Source organism: Arvicanthis niloticus, chromosome 11 (assembly GCF_011762505.2).
Source record: "Arvicanthis niloticus isolate mArvNil1 chromosome 11, mArvNil1.pat.X, whole genome shotgun sequence".
Lineage (NCBI taxonomy): Eukaryota > Metazoa > Chordata > Mammalia > Rodentia > Muridae > Arvicanthis > Arvicanthis niloticus.
In genome coordinates this window covers 144,647-167,477 of record NC_047668.1, presented here as the reverse complement: position 1 = coordinate 167,477, position 22,831 = coordinate 144,647, and the positions used below count along the sequence as shown (strand labels likewise).

General features: G+C 42.5%; 1 long non-coding RNA gene across 1 annotated transcript in view; it reads left to right on the top strand.

Moving 5' to 3' along the window:
- Positions 1 to 22,831, top strand: part of LOC143443833 (uncharacterized) — a 49,225-nt gene that overhangs the window by 1,966 nt on the left and 24,428 nt on the right. The window lies entirely within an intron of this gene.

Below are 22,831 nucleotides of genomic sequence, written 5' to 3'. Positions count from 1 at the left end.
CTCTGGTGTTTAGGGGAGATGGTTGTGTGCCCTGGCTGCAGTGCCCCCTTCCTGCGCCCCTGGTTGCTTTTTTCCCATTCCGAGGCGAAGGCTCAGCATTCCTTCCAAAAGCTGTGCCACCATCGCTACATGCTTTAAATGTGCGGATGCCCTTTGTCAGGAACCTTACTTGAGTTGAGGCAGGCAGAGTTTGTGTATTTCTGAGTGTTTATCGTTTGGTAACTAGCTATGTGAACGAATATGGGACTGCAGATTCCCAGTGTTTGATTCCAAACAATATTATCCAATGTCACATGCCCTTAGCATCTACCATAAATTCCAGAAAAGGGGTGGGGTGTTATTTCTGCTTCTGTGAGGTAATGAGGGAATCTGATGATAGCCCTTGTATTCTAGCCGATTTCTCTTTTCCCCAAACCATGCTTGAGATAATGGGTCCTGCCCCTTGCCGTATAACCCTTGAAATGACGACGATAGAATCTTTGAATAAAGATATCAGCCTGTTACTCAATGGATAGAATCTTTGAATCCAGTGACATTCCAAGGAAGTAATTTATCTTGGGGGCATACCTAGTTAATTTTCAGAGTGATTCATGAAGCAAGTGACAGGTTTTCAAGTTCCATGGGATCTTCCAAATTTTCAACTTCCAGAAGATGACGATTATTCATAGCTTACTTTATAATTTAAAAGCACTTTTGCCCAGAGAAAAGAAGTACTTTCTATGATCTTGATTTTGGGGAGATAATACAAATAAATTGAACTATCTTGAAAATATATATATATATTTTAGCACAATGACTACAGTAGTTGATCATTGGTTGTGTGGGAGGAAATTCACATTGTTATTTAAAACTATGTTAGTCACAGATCCTACAGGGTTTATTTCTAACCCAGATTTTAATTAGTTGAGACCAGAGCTGCTAATGCTATATGCTGTCTGTTTATAGGCAAAGTGTTTCTTAAGATTTGATTGGGGCATTATCTATATTAGTGCAGGATATATAGACTCAATCCAAAGACACTTTTCTCATGTTAAGTAGTTAATTCTTACGAAATTGGTAGAAAGGGGCATCCATGCCCTTGTACATTACAGTCCTTTCATGTATTTTGTATTCACCAACACAAGTCAGAGAAACCTTGGCTAGCAAAGTAAGAAGCTATCATTCTTTGTGAGTCTGGGCTTTGCCTACCACAGTACACCATGTAAGAAGTCTGGTGATTAGCAGACAGGGTTGGAGGGAATGTCCAATGGTATGATTCAGTGTCAGATACAAATAGCCTCAATACAATGCAGATTTATAGAGAAGTTGATCAATTAGGAAATAGATTGAAGTGAATTAACTGTTAGATCTGTTTGGTCAGGAACTAGCACATCAATCACTCCCTGGAATAAGAACACATAGGCACAGTTATCCCCATTTGTCAGATTAGTGGACTGAAGCTAAGAAAACCTACTAGGGGAACCTTTTATGATCCAGTACTGGTGAGGTTAGCATTGGAACCCAAGAGCAGGAAGGTTGGAGTTCCTTTTCTTCATTCACCAAGTAAATACTGAGTCCATATTTTGTCAGGTTCTGGTGTAACAAAACCTGAAATGTTAAACTTTTGCAATCCCTCTTAGCTTTTCTGAGAGTTTACCATTTTTTAAATTAATTTCTCTGTTTTTGTTAGGCCTTCGAAAATGTTCTCTCATGTTGTACTACCTGACCATGATGTACTTTAAAGCCCACTACCCAAGTTATCTTTAAAGGGGAATTAAAAATCTGAATGCCATTGGTGACATTGTAGAAACGCCAGCCCACTGGGAGACTAATTTTCCTGTTCCAGCTGGTGGCTGATAGAGCCCTGGAGTGTGGGATTGCTGGTCCTGTAGTCTCATCATCCTTGGTAATGACTGCAGATGTTCTCATTTGTGTAAAGTGCCGGATATGATCCCATGGAACTTACTATTTACCCAAATGATGCTCTTTAGCAAAGAGTTGAGCAAATTAGAAGTGCACTGTCAGCTTTCCACTTTTAAAGGAGAGATGAATGTTTTCTTGTGAAAAATACAATTGCTTTTATATTTTTTTTAACTGTAATGCTTGGTGACTAATTCCATATTCTCTTTGAGTTAAAGAACAAACACAAGGAAGGAAGTATTTTCTCATTTAGAGCCATTTGTCTTTAGATGTATGGGTGGTGGGGAGGGGGTGATTTCAGGCTCCTTCTTCAGCACCATGTCTACCTGTGTGCAGCCATGCTTCCCACCATGATGATAATGGACTAAGCTTCTGAACCTGTAAGCCAGCCCCAGTGAAATGTTTTCTTTTATAAGAGTTGCTATGGTCATGGTCTCTTCAAACCCATAGAATCCCTAACTAAGACAGGACCCCAAAATGGGAATACTTAGAACAATAGCTGGTAGTGTCTACTTTCTGGATTAGCTCAAACCAGCTTCAGGGCTTTCTTTACTTGGAAACTGTTCCCAGAATACTCAATGATGGGGGTCCTTAAACCCAGATTCATATTTATGCATGTTATACATCTACTTATAGCAAATTGAATTTTGGGTAAAATGAGCTTCAGAAAAAAAAGCATACCCCTTTCCTGGAAGTGCTTACCCAGGGAGAGGCACAAGGAGAAGAGACTGACAGTCCCTCCTCTGCCAAGGATGAGTCATCATTGCTCAGCTCAGCTCATGGCCTTTTCTTTTTCTAAAGAGTGTATTCTTGCTGCCTTGCCTGCTCTAATTAAACTTTTGAGGTTTGCATCTACTGTTTCCTATCTGAATTCTTCTCTTTCAGGCATATGAGAGCTGAGTGTTACTGGCATAGAGACCAGAGAAAAATAGAGACGTTATACACATTGGATTAAGAGAGTGGCCACCAAATATTGTTAATTGAGACAAATAGTTTGCATTGGAATTGTTTTACAACATAACACCATGTTGTGTTGCTTGGACAAGAATACAAGGAACAACTTACAGGGAGGAATTATTTACTTTGTTCACCTCACCACTTCAGAGGCATTGGTCCACCATGGGTAGAGAGTGCAGCAGAAAAAGAACACTTACATTATGGCTGACAGGAAGCAAAAAAAAAGAGACAGGAAGGGACCAGGGACAAGATACCCTCAATGACCCTCCAGTGGCTTGTTTCCTCCAGGTAGGTCAAACTTCTGAAATGCCCAGAACTTTATAAAATATCACTGACAATCCCCCCCCCCCCCCCCAGTTTTAATACATATGCCTGAGTGGGGTATTTCATATTCAAACTATAACAGGAATCTGTACAAGATACCAAAATGTTTTGGTAGACTTGACAATATCCCTCTTTAAAATCTCCATATTTACATATATCTTCATATGGTTATGTAACTCTGTAAGAACTTATTAAAACATATACACCAAATTGTAAGTCATGATCACTTGAAGATCCTAGGCTGGAGCTGGAGGGATGGGGTATAAGCCATTCCAAATACCCATTTCTATTTCCCTAGAAACTAACTTGAGATAACCAGACATGTGAGGCTTACATGTTCCTGTAACACTGGACAGCTTAGCTTGGCTCATATAGTAATAAAAGAAGAAGATTGGAGGAAACGGGTAGAAGAAGGCCAGGAACATGAGTCTTGAAAGAGCTAAGTAGGCGCACTGTGTCTTAGGGCTTGTAGTTCTAACCCCTATTAGGCATGACATTAATTTGGTTTCTCTTATATACTATGGGCCTCTTGGTGGCTCTACAATAAACTTTACTCTCCCGATTAGCTTAAGTTTGCCTTTCTTCTTTGTAATCAAAAGTCCAAAACAAAGTTACTTAATCAGTCACATTTTAGCTGTTTACATCTTTACATCCCCAGTGGGGCAGATGCTGTTGGTACCCTGCCTGGTTTTTCTTGGCATGTATTTTTTCATGATAAAGACCTCATCAAAACTTCTGTGACCCTCTGAAGACTTTTTTTTAGCCCGAGAAGCAGACTCAGTCCACATACAGGGTACGCTGAGGCTTTAGGGAGTCAATGCTCTTAGAAATAGCACATGGGGCCAGTAGAGCACTCAGTTTATAAAGTGCCTTCCATGTAAAGATGAGAGCATGAGTTTGAGTCTCCAGAACTACCATAAAAGACAAGCACATTGGTGTGTGTCTGTAACTCTAACATAACAGAAGGCAGAGACAGGCAGATGTCTGGGACCCATCAGCCAGCATAGTTCAACCTATGAGCTCCAGGCACAATGAGAGACCCGATCTCAAAAATTTAAGTGGAGATTGATTAAGAAAGACACCTCAAGCATGTTCACACATATTAGTTATCCAAACACATGTATACCTATAAATACATTTCTCTCTCACACGCACACATGCACACAAACAGAGAGAAAGAGAGAAAGAGGAGAGAGAGAGAGAGAGAGAGAGAGAGAGAGAGAGAGAGAGAGAGAGAGAGAGAATAGCCCAAACAAGGTTCAAGGTTGCTGTAGTAGTTTGAATAGAAATGGTCCCCATAGACTCATGCATTTGGCCCATAGGGAGTGGCACTATTAGGAGGTGCGGCCTTGTTGGAGTAGGTGTGGCCTTGTGGGAGGAAGTGAATCACTATAGCAGAGGGATTTACGGTCTCATATATGCTTAAGCTATGCCCAGTGTGGTACACAATCTCCTTCTGCTGCCTGCTGATAAAGCTGCAGAACTTTCAGCACTCCAGCACACTGCCATACTCCCCCCTCTCCCCATGGGGATAATGGACTAAACCTCTGAAACTGTAAGCCAGCCCCAATTAAATGGTTTTTGTTGTTGTTGTTGTTTTGTTTTGGGGGTTTGTTTTGTTTTGTTTTTTTGGAGTTTCTTTGGTCATGATGTCTCTTCTGAGCAATGAAACCCATACGGCAGTTGTTAAGTATGTGGGCATCTTCTGCATGATGCCTCAAAGATTTGCAGTGGAATGAACAAGCTGCTCTGTGTGGCTTGATAGTTCACCCCTAACTTGATACCTTTTAAACATTTCTTACTTCATTTACTTTATGGTGCTCTTTTGGAGTAACCCTAAATAAAATACTTGCATTTTAATTTGTTTCTTGGGGCATGCTTCTTGGAAAAGCCTAATCAAGATAAAGATTGAGTGTGTGGGGAGAGAGCAGGTGCATGTTGAAAAGGGAACTTGGAGTCGTCTGAGGATGTGGAGCAAAAGGAAGTCTCAGTGACTGCTGATGGAAATGCAAAATTCATCATTCTGCAGGATTTAGCAGTTTTCTACAAGGTAAAACCAAGTCTTACTACATAATCCAGCAATTCTACTTCTTGGTGTTTACTTAAATGTATATATGCCTTATGCCAACATGCTGTTTTAGTCTGATAGGGTTGCTATGATAAAAGTCCATGAAATGAGTAGATTATAAACAACAGAAAGTTATTCTGCTATATTCTGCACAGTTGTGGAAGCAGGAAAGTTTAGTGTCAGGGTGTCAATAAGTTTAGTGTTCAGTGAGGGTTTGCTTTTTTGTATCATAAATGACACTTAGCAGTGTTCTGCAGTAGAAGGGTCAAAGAGATTCTTTGGGGTCTCCTAGATCCCATTCATGAAGGCAGAGCCTCCTAGGGCTTCTGTTCCTAAACCATAATAATGCTCTGGGGTTCAGGATTTTAGCATATGAAATTTGGAGACCACAAACACTGGATCATTGTATATTTACAGCTACTTTATAATCTCCAGTAGTTACCCTCTGATAAGCAAGAAGACCACCATTTTGTGATACGTTCAGAGAACAAGTAGTGCTCACTAATACAGAGATGTGAACACTCAAATCACAGAAATAGCCTTGCGTACATGTCACTAAGTGAAAGCAGCCAAGCTAAAAAGACTTCATGTCTACCGGGTCACAGCTTTATAACTATTTTTTGATCACAAAACTTCGATGGTCTAAGTTCTTCCCTTTATCAGTTGCTAGATTACCTTAAGATACAGTTTGTCCTTCTATAAGCTGAAGACGCTAGTCTGGGTTATGGTTTGGATCTGAAATGCCCTCAAAAGCTCATATGTTCAGCCTTGGTCCCCAGTGCTTTGTGCAGTGGTGATTGGATCGTGGAGGCTCCTAACCTCATCAATGGGTTAATCCACCAACAAAATCAAGGCTGAATGGACTATGGCAGTTGGTGGGAATGTAGGAGGTGTAGCTTCCTTGAAGGTCACTGGATATGTTCTGTATTCTGGATATGGCTTATCCCCACTTTCTGTCTGTCTGTCTCTCTCTTCATCTCTCTCTCTCCCTCCCTCCCTCCCTCCATCCATCCATCCCTCCCTCCCTCTTTTTCTCCCTTTCTCCCTTCCTCCCTCTCTCCCTTCCTCTTCCTTCCTTCCTTTCTTCCTCTCTCCCTCCTTCCATCCCTCCCTCCCTTCTTCCCTCCTTTCTTCTCTCCTTCCCTCCCTCCTTCCCATAGCTGTGTGGCTGTACTATACCCCCCTGCCTTGACCACAATCCTAGAAACAATGGAGCCAGTGGAACCTCTAAAGCTGATAAGCCTTTTCTCTTTGAACTCAATTTCTTTTAGAAATTTGTCAAAGAGATGCAGAGTTGACCAACACAATAATTTGGTTTCAGATTCTTAGATTTGTTAGGAAAAAGGAATATTGGTGCCAGTATTAGCCAGGGCTCTCCAGAGGAAACTAGATGATAGGATGAAAACACACACACACACACACACACACACACACACACACACACACACATTCTAAATGTTAATTTTAAAAATTAATTCAGTTTATGTTAAAATAGTAACAAATTGTTTCACTCAAGAAGTTGAGAACCCAGTAGTTGCTCAGGCCACAAGGCTGGGCACTTCAGTAGTCCCAATCTGGTTCTGAGAATCTGAAAGATTCCCAGAGTGCCATTGGTCCTCAGTCAAATATTGAAGTCTAGAAATGCTGCTTCTAATATCACTGAAGGAGCAACAAGAGTGAATCAACTCAGAGACAAGAACCAAGACCAGTGTGCAAATGTCAAACAGTCTTCTTTTTGCTGCACTTTAACAACAACAACAACAACAACAAATCTGGGCTTTTACCAGAAGGTGCCAACTACACTCAGACATGTCTTCCTACATAAGTTAAGGCTCTCAGAACAGTTCTTCAGGGGACATTCCCCATTTGGGTGATTCTAAACTGTGGCAAGACAAATCTAGGATTGTTGTTATTGCCAGGACACTGAAGATGAACTTAGGGGCACTACTGGACCTCTATAACAATTCTCTCTTCCGAATGTGGCCACAGCAAATAAATATACTTTCTCCATTCTTTATGATTATACATGTGTTTAATTGACTTATTAAGGATGGATGGCTGAACCTAGGTTTTTAGAGCTAGCTGGGTTCAGGCTTTGACTTTAACAACTCCTGGATGCTGACATAGTTCCTTGAACTCCAAAGTTTCTACCACTCTCCCATTTTAGGCCATATTTTGGGGAGGAAGAGGAAGATCTGCTTGGGGGTTTTCAGGGAGAAAGTTTCTCACATTATTCTTCCCCTGCCTGCTGAGACTAGGAGAGACTTGAGGGTGCACTTAGTCTTGCAAACAGCTTACATATGCACCTGCACTAAATGTTAGGCCAGAGATACTTTAAGTGACATTTAAGCTGGATAAAATAGAGTGAATGTTCATTAGGGGAAGGAAAATTTGTAAGACTGGATAGTTTATTCTGTTCCTGGTTATAAAACTTTTTTTATTTGTTGTGCAGAAAATTTCTGTAAGGTGATGGTGTAGAGTGAAAAATTATAAAGGCCATTTTATGAAATATGTGTAGATTTTTCGCCTTACAGAACTGAAAATAAGATTTCAGGCCTTCACATTCCAGGTGAAGGACACTTGCTGGATTACATTCCCCAAGCCTCGCCCAAGGCAGGAAGGCATTCCTGACTACAGATAAAGATGCTATCACCTAGGTGGGGCCATAGCCCTATAGCCGGAAAAAGTAAAGATAGTAATCTGAAATGGCAGAATAGGACACAATAGCATGGTGAAAACCACATTTTTGAGAAGAATGAGTGTGCAGAGTGATCTCACATGACTCTAGATCATTTGGGCTAGATTCTCTGAAATGTCCCGCTGTTCTTGGTTACCCCTCCCTTGGTCTTCCCAGTGCTATGTTCAAAATTTGTAAAACAACCAATCATGTGTAAGCGCGCGAAAATGCCTTCCTCCCCCCCACCCCATGCTATAAAAGACCCTTTAACCCACCACACGTGGCCAAAAACCCTGCTCTTGGAGCTAAAGAGCTTGTTGTTTTTGACCGCCGGCTCCTCCCCTAATAAACCTCTGCTGATTGCATCCAGGTATGGTTTCTTGTGATCTTTGGGTGGTCGCGATTCCGGAGGCTTGAGGAAGGGCCTCCCGAGTATGGGGGTCTTCAATGGCATGCTAAGTGTGATGGCTTAGCAGAGAAGGAGCATGCTCTTGTGCCGCACCTCGCTTTTCACTAATACTTTGTTATATAGATCACACTTGGCTCTCTTAGTCCCAGTGAGTAAGCAGCTTTAGAGGAATGGAGGCTCCCAGACATGACACAGAGGTTGAAGAGACACAGCTTCGGTCACCCACAGGGCCAGCCAAGTCAATTTTGCCAGCAACATTTTGTTATCCCATGGTCCCTTCCCATCTCTAGAAATTGATGGAGAAACACTGATTCCCTACAAGAGTGAATTTGTTGTGTGTACTTTCCATACCTCACCTAAGCTGCAGGAAGAGCCAAGCGACCAACCCCCAACCCAGCTTTCCTTGAATCCATGGATAAAAGGCAGACACACCAGTTGTTCAATTTCAACTTGCCTTTTGACACAATTGCTGGGCACTACTATCTCCTGCCTGGAAAAGCTTGTCTTTATCAATATTCTTATCTCCACACCTCTCTACCTGACCTAAATGTAGTTGCCCAGTTACATCTAGTCCCTGCCAAATATCCCTGCCCACCCGCCTGTAGGAGTGGCCTGTGGCCATTTTGTTTCGAGATCTCACATGGCTGGTCAACTTTTCTCTATCAGAAGCCTGACAAACTCTCCTCCTTCCTCCTCATGTCTCTCTACTTGCCTCCAAGGACCCAGAAGTCCTGCCTATTCCTTCCATTCAGCAATTTCTCTGTGACTTCTTTACTGATAGATTGAGAACCTGTGAGAACAAAATTTGAAAGCAGCATTCTAACAATAACAAAAATTCATGGTCAGCAAAGACCACCAACAATTTGTTAAATATAGTCATAATAAAATATTAAGTCCCTCCAGGGGCAGGGTGACCAAAAATGAAAAGGCATGCAAGGACGTGCCCAGACAAGCCCAAGTGAGTAATGGGCCATCTGGTGTTTACTTTTCTCTCCCCCTTTTCGAGAAGTCCAAGGTTTCATGGTCAAAAGTAACTAGTCATCCTGCCAGCTCACACGTAGCCGCTTCTGCAAGTTGCTGATGTTTGAAATATCCAATCATATGTAAGCGCGCCAAATTTTCCCGCTCTCCCCAACCCCTACCCATAAATATCCCAAGTTTCCTGGGTTCTGGGTGGGAACCTCTATCTCCTGCATGAGATATGTTCCGGCCCGAGGGCCCTCGTCATTAAACCTCCTCTGCAATTGCATCAAGAAGGTCTCTCGTGTGTCCTTGGGGTTTGCAGGTCCGGACTTGGGTGAGGGTCCCCTTGCGGGGGTCTTTCAAACCAATTGGGGAACAGGATCATACCTATGAGTTTATGTCTAGCTGCTTCTCCTCTGGCCTAGAAACTCCAGAGAGTTCATGGTCCCCTCCTTGGGGTTTGAAATACTCAGGTTTTTTTGTTAAATTACATTACATTACATTACATTACATTACATTACAGGACACTTTTCAAAGATAGTACATGATAGGCATTTTCTCTCCCTTGGTGACACAGATATAGGCCAGATTAGACCAGATTAAAAGTAGATAAAGGCAAGTTTATTAGGAGGAAGCTCTTGAGGGGATCACCGATCTCACAGGGGAGGTCAGTGAAGTAAGGAATCCAAGCTAAAGCAAGGGAGTTTTATAGAGTTTAGGCAAGTATCTGGGATGTTGTACATACATGGTCAAAAACTGAGCCCCTGAGTGGGCACTCGTGGGTGGGTTGCTGGAAACTCAGAGACGAGGAGTGATGATGTTAGCTGGGAGTTTTCTCTGTGTGGGAGGGATTTGGGGAGGAGGGCATACAGGGTTCCCAGCTTGTACAGGGGATGAGCAGGGGTTCCAGCCTAACAGTACAGTCTAGGAATAAGGTTAGTTTAAAGTTCCTTCTATTGTGGAGAAAACCTAGCACCTTTACTAAACAGAACAGGACACACCCCACGGTGAAGTGTGTCTATTCTGGCAAATTCTATCTATGAACTTTTCCAATAAGCAGTACATGAACATTTGCTTAATTGGGCAATTTTTTACTAACAAAAGCAGACGTTTTTATTGATGCTATTGTTAGAAAATAAACCCCTTTCCCTTCTAAGTGATACTCTCCAATCATCTCCATTCCCTATTCAAGCATCTCCCAGTCTCCACTTAAGCACCCTCATCACCAGCCGCAGGGGCTCAGAGCCCCATCTTAGATAAGAACCCATCTGTAGTTTTCCAGGGAGGAGTCTCACAGTTGGTCACCTCAGCCACAGTACGGCATCTTCTTCACCTCTGGATCAGCTAATGTATATTTACACACATTATTATATTATATTTGTACATATTAATGAGGAATACTACATTGGAGTTGCTGTTTTTACTTATATCTTTGTTGTGGCCCTCTCTACTCCACGCTTGGCAGCCACTGTATCCCGGCCCAAGCTGCCGCTCCGGTCTGCGGGTCAGGGTCTAGTGAGAGAGAGAGTGGGGATAAAGGGGACGAGACTCGAAGAATAGAGACAAGACAGAGGTTCTGATCAGGTCTCAAGTCTCGTTTATTGAAGGGAAATCTGGGGTATTTATAAACTTTTGCCATGTGCCTTGTAGGCGCGTGGATACCACATGCCTTGCAGGTGTTGACATGACGTAAGCCTTACAGGCGTGGATACCACGTGCACCTTACAGGCATGTATGGCATGGATAGCATGTGGATAGCACGTGAACCATATGTCTTACAGGCATGGATACCATGTGCGCCTTGCAGCTGGGGGCAGTAAACAGCAAAACAAAATATGTGGGATATCAGAGTGTGCTTCAGCTATTGTAGGCTGTTGAAAAACAAGTCTCATGTCAGGGTATATGGCTCAAGATGGCTGCAAAGCTGATAGCCGCTTTCTGCTAAAAGTCGGCTCCCAACACATCTTAGCCCCAAATTTACTCCTTTTGTATTCTTAGGTAAATGTGTGACTAGGCTAGTCATAACTTAGCCTCTGGTATGTTTGTGTGTGATATTCATATACAGATAGCTTGTGAGAACATATGACTTCATCATGCCCTGTGACAGATAACACAAGTCACAGGATCTATCACCCCCTCTGGTGTTAATTCAAATTCCTCTGTGAACCTAGTAAACAATTAGGAATTGCATAACTTTTGGCTTCTTGATTAGCATAGAATCTGTGGGGTTGGGGAAATGGTTTTATGCGTAAAAGAATTAGCTGTTTAGGTATGGTGACCTAAGTTCAAATTTCTGTCACTCTCTTAAAAAGTCAAGGCTGGACACAGCCAGTAATCTTAGAGCTGTGGAAGGTGGAGACAGGTGAATAGAGGTGAAGCTTACTCCTCATTAGTCTACCTCCTGATTCAATGAGAGAGCCTGAATTGCAACAAGGCAGATAGCAACAGAGAACACCTATATCTCCTCTGGTTTCTTTACACAAGTGCACAGATGCACACACCCATACAAACATGTGTTCCTATAATGCACTCACATTCAATACAAAAACACAAATTTGAAAAATAAGCATTTTTAAACTAAGTAAAAATAATAAAATAAAATTCAACTCAACAACAGTCATTAAACTTAGATGCCTATGTATTACATATAAGAGAAGATATTTGGCCACCTGGACATCTCCCTTTAAAGGTAAATTTAATGGTATAGGCCTTTTTTGGTAGAGATAGGAATCTAGGCATTGCTTGAGGGTATGTGTAACACTTCATAAGAATTCACAGAGAGCAGGTCAACCACACCAAGGACTTTTCCTTGTAACACCCAGTTCTCATTAGAGCTACTTCCTCCTAAGGAGTGTATCAGGAAGTCAGAGCATGTCCTCCCTGGGAGCCTTTACCATCATTCACTCAGAGCTGAATCCTCACTCCTTTCTTTTCTTATGCTACTACTATGTGCCCGTGGGTGCACGCTGTTAAATTTGCCATTTGTTCAGAGGAAAATTAATTCCCAATTTGCTTTTGGAACTCCAAGCTTGATCTTAATAATCCTGCCTGACAGTTTGTTAAAAGCTTTCTGAGTCAGGAAGGGCTAATGGGTTTTTGATTGCACGCCAACTCCCAAAGATTGATCGGTTGTGAATGTCTGGCATAGGGTCTAGGATCAGATGGTTTTAAAATTCTGGAGCTGGCTCTTAGTTTTGTTAACGTGAGTTTCTTATCCCCACCTTAGCTTCAGTTTCTCCATTTGGAAGGATACTGGTGGTATTCACTTGTTCTAGAAAGTGTACCAAATGAGAAGTATACTACAAGTGCATAACACAGAACTTGGGAACACAGTTTACACTGACTGAATGCAACCCTGGTTAGAGGGAAGTGGTGGAGAGATAAGTCTTGACATCGTTCCCCTATTGTTCACATATAAGACCCTGCCCACCTTGTCCTGAGGACTTTTGTGTCTCCCTGTGTAGCTAAAAACATGACTTAGACAAGATAGTCTCCTCATCTGCCCTGAATCTGTTCCTTCACTTGTGAAATGGGGCTAAGATTGTGACTCCCTCGTGGACGGATGTGGAAATAAAGCACAGTACTGACAACCAAGCTCAGCACTGTAAGCTCCCTAAAGAAGCTCCCCAGGAAGCGTGGAAGACTGGGGCGAGGAGTGGAGGTGGGGATGGTGCACTCAGTTTGAGAGGCTTTTTCCTGTCAGCAGTTGTCACTCATCCCTATGGAACAAATGCCAGCAGGAACTGAATAGGCACATCCTGCTGATCCTCCACAGTAGCTGGTGGCATGGTGGCTACACTCATAAGCCCACTTCCACCACCTCCCATCCACCTGTCAAAACTGCAGGGGCTGCTTAGCACCATGTGGAAATTTTAATTTCCAATAAAGTCATCAATAAATACATCTGCCCATGCATGCAGGTGGCAGGACATATTTGAGAATTCAAAATCCTGGGTAGAGGAGGGTATGAACTCCGTCAGCTTGTTCTGTCACCAGGCATGATGTCTGAACATTGTTGTCATCAACAGAGCTGTTTGGTATCTGCCAAGCTTAGCTTTTCTTCTCAGGTGGTAGCTAGACTGTTCAACAGAAGAAAGCTTCATCAAACCCCAGATAGGAGGAAAAACCCTGTCAGCTACCACCCAAGCACAGATCCAGGGCTTTGAGTTGGCCCACTCCAACATCTACCCTGTCTATAAACTGCTGGAGGTAGTGAAGAGGCCGATCGTGCAAATCCAAAGCTTCAGGATCTCCGTGACACATGGCAACAACAGGATATCTCAGAGAAGTCCTGGTGAGGATACAGTATTGATAGTGTAGCAGAAGCCAGAGGAATTGAATGGTCTTTTAAAAAAATCAGGGTTTTAACAGTGGAATGCTGCCATCAAATAATGTTAGTTTTGGCTGTCATTACCACTTTTTCAAAGTTAATTTTTAAAGAAAATCATTGCCCCAAAAATGAGCTTGTACAAAATCAGTTGAGTTTTTCAGCTTCTTAGAGGAGGGTCCTTGGGTACATAGCATACTTGCCCGGAGTATATAGGCTTTGAGAATGGGCAATGACCACAGGAGATGGGAGTGTCTTAGAGTTTCCCCTGCACTGGGAGTTTCTGCATTCCAACTGATGGTCTTCCGTCCTGACATCAACTATTTTAGGAAACAAAATAGGGGGCAGGTGGGGGCCTGCTTTGTTGGTCCATTAACAAGAGCACTCCCAAAGGCCATCCATTTAATGTCTTAAGTATTAGGAAAAGAAATGATTCGGGGGTCGTGACCTTTCCACAGACTGGCTTTGGAAGAAGCAATTTTGTAGATAATATTCTTTAAGTTGTTTAATTGCATGCTAAGGTATAAGTGAGCGTGGCAATTAATTCTCAAACTTTAGAACTGTTTGTTCTTTAGAATTATCTGGCTAGCACTTCTTGACGATGCCTACCATGTCAATTTTAAGTATTAGCATATGGAGAAATTATCAAGTTCCATTCACTAGGTAAGTGACTTGTCCTTCGGTTTTTAACCGCATGGCAGGATGCTCCTCACAAAGGGGGATGAGCTGAATGATGAATAGTACATTTTGTTTTGCGTTATCATAAAAGGACAATAACTAACAGTCTAGAGAGCTCATTTACAAAAGGATTTTGAAAAGGCTTTCCATCTTCCAGAGAACAAGGGCAGGTATCCAAAGCACAAATGAAGGTCCCAATCCATCTTTCTCTCTTTTGAGAAATTGAAGACTGATTTTAAAAAAATACTAGGAAAAGACAGTTTCCAGAAAAAGCATTAGGCAGACAGAGGCTGATTAATTTAAGTGTTAAGGATTTAAAATACTCCTTCTTTTCAGTATGGATTTTCCATAGGCTTTTCAAATGTAAAGGTGAAGACAATCAATTTGCTTTGTGATGTGTGTCTTACACAAATTTTAACAAAACGAATTGCAAAACTGGCTGGAGATTTTTCAAGATAAAAATGAAGGTATAATCCATAGTCATCTAAGTCTGAAGTTTTTGCTTAAAAAAAAATCTTTGCCATGGCCAATTCACAGTGGGCACACTTCTTTTTCTTATATTTGAAACCAGCTCTATGGCAACTGAGGTCCCCGGCAAACCTGAACAGGAGGGAAAATAATGAACAACTTGTAACTGCAGGAAATCTTTGCAAAGATTTTTTTCTTTATTCTGTTCTTAATCACTCTCCTCTTGATTACTACATTGTTGAGAATAATGTAGCCTAACTTCAAAACCATACTATTTCAACTAAATTCTTAAATGTTCATCCCAAGAATGGGTGATACTTGATACTTTCAATAAAATGTAAACCTCTGTGTGTGTGTGTGTGTGTGTGTGTGTGTGTGTGTTTGAGAGAGAGAGAGAGAGAGGAAGAGAGAGAGAGAGAGAGAGAGAGAGAGAGAGAGAGAGGCAGAGAGAGACAGAGAGAAAGAGACACAGACAGACAGACAGACAGACAGACAGACAAACAGATGGTTTTCTGATAATCTAAGTTAGTAAACTTAAGTTGATGTGGACTTTCCAGGTTCAACATTGTTCCTGGCTGAGAACAGCATCTGTGTCTATGGACTCAGCAAAGACAATTGTCCCTTTCAGCAATGCTTTCCCATCATGTGGCCCTTGAGGATGCAAATAAAATAAAGGGGAGGAAGAAATTGCCTCTCCCCCTGTTTCATTGCTGAGCTGACAGGGTTGTCTCCTCTTCTGTCTTCCTCAGTCCTGGGACCCGGCTTTACACCATCAGTCACACTGTATCTCAAGCTTTGAGATCCTAAGGTACCATTGGTTTTCCCCAGGCTCAGCTTGCAGGCAGTCAGCAGGTGGTGAGACAGTCTCTACAGTCACAGAAGCCAGTTCTCACCCTACCCTCTGCCCATGACTAATGTAAATAGGAAAAAAAAAAGAGAGAGAGAGAGCTTAGTTTGGAAATGTTAATCTTTCTCTGGGACAAGTGGCCAGGCCTACAAATGAGAGTCCATACTCTAGATAAATCTGACTTTCCCTTTATCCCACAAAATTTTAATCGGGTTGGTTGTTATAATGCTGGTAAAATATACTTAAAATCTACCAGTTCAGCTTTTGTAAAATGAGTATTCAGTGGCATTAAGAACATTCCTAACATTGTGCAGCCACTACTTGGATCCATGTCCAGAAAGATTGCTCATCACTCCAAGCCAAAACTCTGTCCCCTGTAAGGAATCAGCCTTTCCTCCATGAATCCTCTGGTTACCACAGCCGACTCCAAGTTCTATGAGCTTGCCTGCTCTAGATGCATGGAGTCCAAGACCCCTGCAAAAAGACCTCCAGACAATTTAGATTACAATTAGCCAAATGTATTAAAACTGCTGTAAGCCAAATCAGAGACATGCCACAGAGAGATGGATGATGGAAGGGTTTTTAAAGGTGAGAATCACAAGAACTGTTTGTTCTGTTCTCCCAAGATTAGATAGTCAAGGTGACTGCAAAATATGTCTGCTGAGTTACAGAAGCAACAAACAAAAACACAGTTGTTAGTCGTATCATAACAAAGCAGATGGTCACGGCTACATATTCCTGGATGGAGGTCAAGGAATCCAGGTTGTCAGAGAACTTATCTTCCAGGAACTTGAGTCAGAGACAAATGGCTACTGGGTACCAAAATGGATGCCTAGCATCAAATGAAGTTTCTTTAGCCATCAATAGATACCTGATATAAGAGAAATAATGTACTGTTTACTCTTTGTGCTAGGTATTTCTCAATGTCCTCAAGGTCCATTCATGCTGTAGTATGTATCAGAACTGCATTAGGTTATGTCTCACTCATCCACTGTCTATTGATGGGCATCTGGGTTGTGCTCACCTTCTGCCTACTGTGAAGATCTGTTCAAACTCAGGCTGAGGAGCCTATTTAACATGACAAAGCAGACAATGGCTGCCAGGTTCTCCCAGCATTCCTCAGTCAGTCCCTGCCTGTCACAAGGTCATCCTAACTGACACACCCAGCCCTCTACCCTGAACTCTTCAGGACAGGGGTCTGGACTGCTCTTCCCTATATAATCCAACTATTTTGTTTATCTACTCCTTTTGAACCTTTGGGCCTCCTGGCTGCTGTACCTGGTTCCTCTCTCTCCCTTCTCCTCTCCCTCTCCTCACATGGCCTGGCTCATGGTAGTATCCACTCTGGACTCTCCCAGATGCCCCTACTTCTGGCTATGTTTTCCCACATATCTACAATAAACCTTCTCCACCATTCCTAGGAGCAGTCATGTCCTTTCCTTTCCCTTTTATTTCTTCTTTTCATTCATCTGGTTTGGCACCAAATGAATGAAAAAAAAAAGAAAGAAAGAAAAGAAATGAAAAGGAATCAGGTGTTAGCTCAGCAATGAAAGGAGAAAGGCGCTTTCTTCCCCACCCCCTTGACTTTATTCAGATTCTCAAGGCTTGGAGGACAAGAACATAGTATACTACACTGAACAGGGCAATCTCCTTTGGTGAGTCCACAGACTCAAATGCTGTCTTCAGCCAGAAACACAGGGGAGCACAGGCAATGATGTTTAATCTGGGAAGTCCATGGTCAGCTCAGGATGAGCACTTCCAGAGTTGCAGATACAGCTCTGTTGATAGAGTGCTTGTTCAGTGCACACAAAGTCCTGGGTTCCATTCCAGCACTGCAGAAAGCAGAGGATGTGGCAGCACAGGACTGTAATCCCAGCCCTGGAGAGGCAGCCGCAGCAGGATCAGAAGTTCAAGATCATTCTTAGCTACATAGAAAGTTCAAGGTCAGCCTGGGATGTGTGACAGTGAGGAAAGAAAGAAGAAAACAAAGGAAGAGAGGAATGGAGGAAGAGAGAGAGAGAGAGAGAGAGAGAGAGAGAGAGAGAGAGAGAGAGGAAGAAGAAGAAGAAGAGGAGGAGGAGGAGGAGGAGGAGGAGGAGGAGGAGGAGGAGGAGGAGGAAAAAATGGAAAGGGAAAGGGAGGGAGTAATAGAGGGAGAGAGAGAGGGAGGAAGAGAGAGAGGAAGGAAGAAGAGAGGATGAGAGGAAGGAATGGAGGAGGGAGAGAGGGAAGGAAGGAGGGAAGGAGGAGGGAGGAAGGGAGGGAGGATGTGCATTTAAGGCACATCCTTTGCACCGTCTGTTTGATAGGTCTAAGTATTTCTAAGTAATCCCATTATTACAGTGGAATCAGTTTTGTCTTAGATCAACCACTCTGCAAAGGGTGTTCAGTTGCCACAGGACCAGACATTTCGCCAGTAGCAAAACACATAGCAGTGTCTGCTTTGTCATGTTCCTTCCCAACGAACACGCTTTTGCTCTTGCATGGGCTAGAGGCCTCATCTGACCTGTGTCTCCAGAGTGTCAGCAAATAATCTCAACACAAGCTGACAGAGGGAGTGGGAAAATGGTGAACTCCCCCCCCCCCCACCCCACCCCACCCCACCCCCCGCGCCGCCCCAGCACAGGTTAAACACAGACAGCATATGGCTGTGTTATAAACTCTTGAGACAGATCTGCTTCTGGAAGCTTTACATAGTCCTGCTGCTGCCATGGCAACCGCTAGAGCTCCGAGTTCTTCTTGGGCCCTTCCTCCAGCCCTTGGCCACTGAGCTGTGACTGCTGGGTCCGCTGGGAAGACCCAGCAAACAGATTGAAGGGCAGTGTAAGAGAGATACTATTCCTTCTTGAGTTTCATAAGGAGGTTGCTGTCTCCAGAGAGAAGCACCTGCTGTTGAGGGTACTGCTGCGTGGCTCTGGGATACTTAGGGATAGGTATGACGTAAGCTGGAGGCACAGGGGCCTACTCCCCTTGTGGCAATCGAAAAATCCTTAGCAAGTGTGTGTGTGTGGGGGGGGGGGTGGGTGGAGGGGAGGAACAAAGACTTGAATGGTGTGGAGCTACTTCCTGATCTGGCATGATGGGACCGCCTGGTTTGGAGAATACACTGTGTGACCAGACTTTGGGATAGAAGCCATAGTCAACACTAAAAAATATCACACAAAAATTTAAAATGTGTTGCTTTCATTTAGACTAATATAATTTTTTATGTCAGTGGATTGAATATAAGCTAAGAAATCAATTTAAGTGTTTTTTGGCTTTATTTTAATTGAAGACATTTTCAGATCATTGAGAAGTGTGATTCTGATAAATTTTGGCCCTGGAATTTACTAACTTCTTTATATAGAGAAATAATTTTATGAGAAACATGTCTATATCTTATATTTAAAGTGACCCATTTATACTTTACTTATTTTCGTAATTAAAGTTCATAGATGCATATTAAAGTCTCACACTGGACCTAGGGCTGGTCAGATCTTCATATGCTAAGAAGAGATTCATTTTCGGCATAAAGGTTTAAGGATTTGTAATTCATGGTATTTATCACTAGGCCTCATATCATATTTCTGCATTGCTTATCACAGTGTATTAATGGCTGGCCATGAATTCTCTATGAGCAAAGTCCTGTAAAGGCTAGTACCATCACTGTTTCAGGTGTTTTGTCACAGTCTAGAAATGAAGAAGGACAGTATTTATGCTTTCCTAGCTGAAAGATCTAGGGTAGAACAATAATTTACTTGCCTAAACTAGATGAAAGATATAGGAAACGGGGGTGGGGGGTGGGGGAGAGGCTGAAGGAGAAAAGAGCACAGATATTTTAAATTTTCAGTGACGTTTCAACATGCTGGAGAATGGAAGGCAGGCCTCTTGGCTTCGTCTCAAAATCATGCTGCCTCTGCTGCTGACTATGGAGATGAATTTATAACGCTGAACGCCTCCCTGCTCATATCTCCTGTTTTCTTCACATGGCAGTGTAGCTCAGCTTGTTTGTGTCCCTTCATCCCTCTGAGGCAGTCACCTCAAATGCCATAGCACCAAGAAGTACTCTGAGCATAAGGCTGGGTGAGCTGCAGCCCAGAAGGACAGATATCCTAACCTTAGACAAACACTCGGTGAGCACCCCAGAAACCCAGGGCCAAATCAAGAGCTCACCTTACCTGCTGCTCATCATTGGCCCTTGACACTGAGACCGAAGGTCCACCAAAGAAGTTGTCATTGTTTACATCAGTTTCTCTGACCTCTGAGGCTTCAGGCTTGGTTTCCTCCATCAATCAATCCGGTTCTCTGTTGCCAGTCTTGTTCGGTGAGGCCCTTATTCATGACGTTTTGTTATCATGGCATATTTAATTAGAACATCTCTGTTTTGAAACTGAAGTTCGTTTTCACACTTTTCTTAAAACATTCATTTGCACAAAAAAAGAAATGTATTGATGCATATGGAGCAGGAAGAGGCCTTGCTATTCTGAGATGTGACAGAGAAATGATGGGGTACAGGGGAGAGAAAGGAGAGAAGGCTCTTCAGGGGAGAAGGAGAAGCCAGGCATATTCAAGATTACTGGTAACGTCAGAAAGAGTGACATCTATGATGCAAATATGCATCTTATATGGTTCAAAAAGAAAATGAATCATTGAAATCTTCTTCCTACCGTTTCTCCTGATTCAGTCAGACTATTTCCCCAGCTTTCTCTGACCTACTAATTGAAGAGCATCCTTGGATGTACATAGAGATTACAAATCAATCAGTTTATCTGTTCACTCAATCGATTGTCAATTGCATTAGGTATGAAATAGACAAAGATTTTTGTCCCACAGAAGGTTGTATTTCAGCTGAAAAAGACAGAAAGGTGATTTATCCAGATGCAATGAAATTGAAAACAGTGTTTTATATCAGGTTTTTAGAGCTAGGCAAGAGAGAAACAGAGACCCCAAGAGAATCAGGACAGCATTCAGGGGACCCATCAAGCAGGCCAGGTGTGAGCAATGACACAAGTCAGGGTTGCTATGGGGAAAACATAAACCCCACTCACACTGAAGAAGTTTTTTTTTTTTTTTTCTTTCGTTCTTTTTTTTTTTTTTTTTTTTAACTTGGGCCTACTATGTGACAGTGGCATTTTAAATTAACTTGGGAGGTCCAGCACATCTCACTGCTCAGAGGTGCCTTCAAGACACTGTCTGCTGGCTCTCCTCAGAAAGGCAGGCTGGCTCCTTTTGTTGCATCTTGCCAACACTGGTAAGAGCCCCGAATACTCTGTGAGACTAGTGTATACTTCTTTCCTCTAGCAGAAGCCAAGGACAGTGGCTGTAGCTCCACTGTCCCAAGGGAACATCTCTGTTCTTTTGCATTTTGGAGTTGAGGGATGATGCACTAAGCACACAGACTCATGTGACCCCTATTGTACCTCTGTATTGTTGTGGATAGGTAATTTTATTCTGCCTTGATAGGGCATAATTTCTTAAGGTTATAGATAAATATTCGGATTCAGTTATAGGGACTGGCCAAGGTCACATAGGTCTTAAATGCTGAATTTTGAAGCCTGTGGTTCTGAGGTGGGATAGATTCACTTTGGTCCTTGCCTGTCAAAGCAAATTCCAGGTTAAGGACTATCTGCTGCCTTATTTATTTATTTATTTATTTATTTTTATTTTTTAAAGATTCTTAGGTTAGGTGTTTAAACAGAAAGCATTGAGGAGTGTGATTTGGGAAAGAGATTTGTCAGAATTATTAACAATGCAGAAAGGCAACATAGTGTGGCCCTGAGGAGAGTTCAGGACCGTGAGGCAGATATGGGCCTTTTCTATAGATCTCAGAGGAAGGTGGAGGTTGGTGGTCCTTAGTACTGTTGTTAGGTGTCTCTCATTCCCAGGCTGGTAGAGAAGGGAAGAGAGAGGTCTTGCATTCTGGGAAAGGGAGGAAGGGATCTTGTTAATGTGTGGCTTAGAGGATGCCAGGGTATTGGGGAGAAGAAGTATATTAGGTTAAGGTGTTCCTATTCTATCAGTAACTTTCTGATGTTTTAGAGCCCAGTAGCCTGGGCCCTACAAACTTTCTAGAGGGAGTGAGATTAGCACCTACCATTTTTCTGGAATCCAGATGCCTGGGCAGTCTTAAATGGTTACTCAGTGAGGTGTCTCTGTCTCTCTGTGTAGTAGATGGCATTCCAGACTCAACTATGACTGCTGAGATAGAGAGATGAGGCATGCCCTGGGCACCAGCTGGTCTGAAATCTAACATTATTTTCCTGGACCTGAATACCTGGAGAGCTAGTTAGAGGGTGGCAGAAGCATGGGAGTCTTTGGGTTGTGGGCTTGGCATTTTCTTTACAGCATTGGAGAGAAGGAGGTTCCTGGAATCTGTAATCCATAGAGATTTGAAGTCTGGGTAGTTGTTCGGGCAGGATCCTTCTTTCTGGGACTGGCTTGTTAATCAAGTATGAACATCTTTTCAGAGATGGTCCTGAGAAGCTCTTTTCTCAGCATGTCACATTGTTGCAGCTCACTTCAGGATGCAACAATAAGGAGATAGACATTTAATTTCTGGCATTTTGTCATGCTTTTTAGTTATTTGGAAGTGGTAGTTAGAAATAATTTTTAAGTAATTTTCAGTTTTTAGCTTAAATTTATAGCAATAACTAATTTGTCATCCAAAGATACCTTCTTGAAGGCGGAAAATAAATACTATGGCATAATTCTCCTTGGTGTTTTCTGGAAACCCCTGTGAGCTGCCAAATGTCTCTACCCCAGAGTGCAGAAAACAAAACAACTGTGATCATTCATGGTAGCACATATGAACTATCTGGTCTGGGTTATTGTCATCAGTGACACCACCAACTGCTTCTGAGTTCAGAAAACGTCTGATTATTATTAAATGCAAAGCAGTGCCTATGTACAAGAGACCCAAGCCATGATGTCCACTTGTACACAGTACATATATAGTATCTCGGGCCACATGCTCAAGTGAATCCTTGAGGATCATTTTATGAATGAATGAATGAATAAATGAATAAATGAGTGAGTGAGTGAGTGAGTGAGTGGATAAATTAATGAAATGCTTATGTTCATGGCTGTGGTGGAAAAGAGATGTAAGATCTTGACCATGTCAGAGATGTTCTGAGTCTGACACTTATGCCACATAGAATCTTCCAGAGTTTATTTTTCCCAAGTTATTTTCTGCATGAATCATTCTAAAGTTCTCTGCAGACACAGCGGGACTCCCG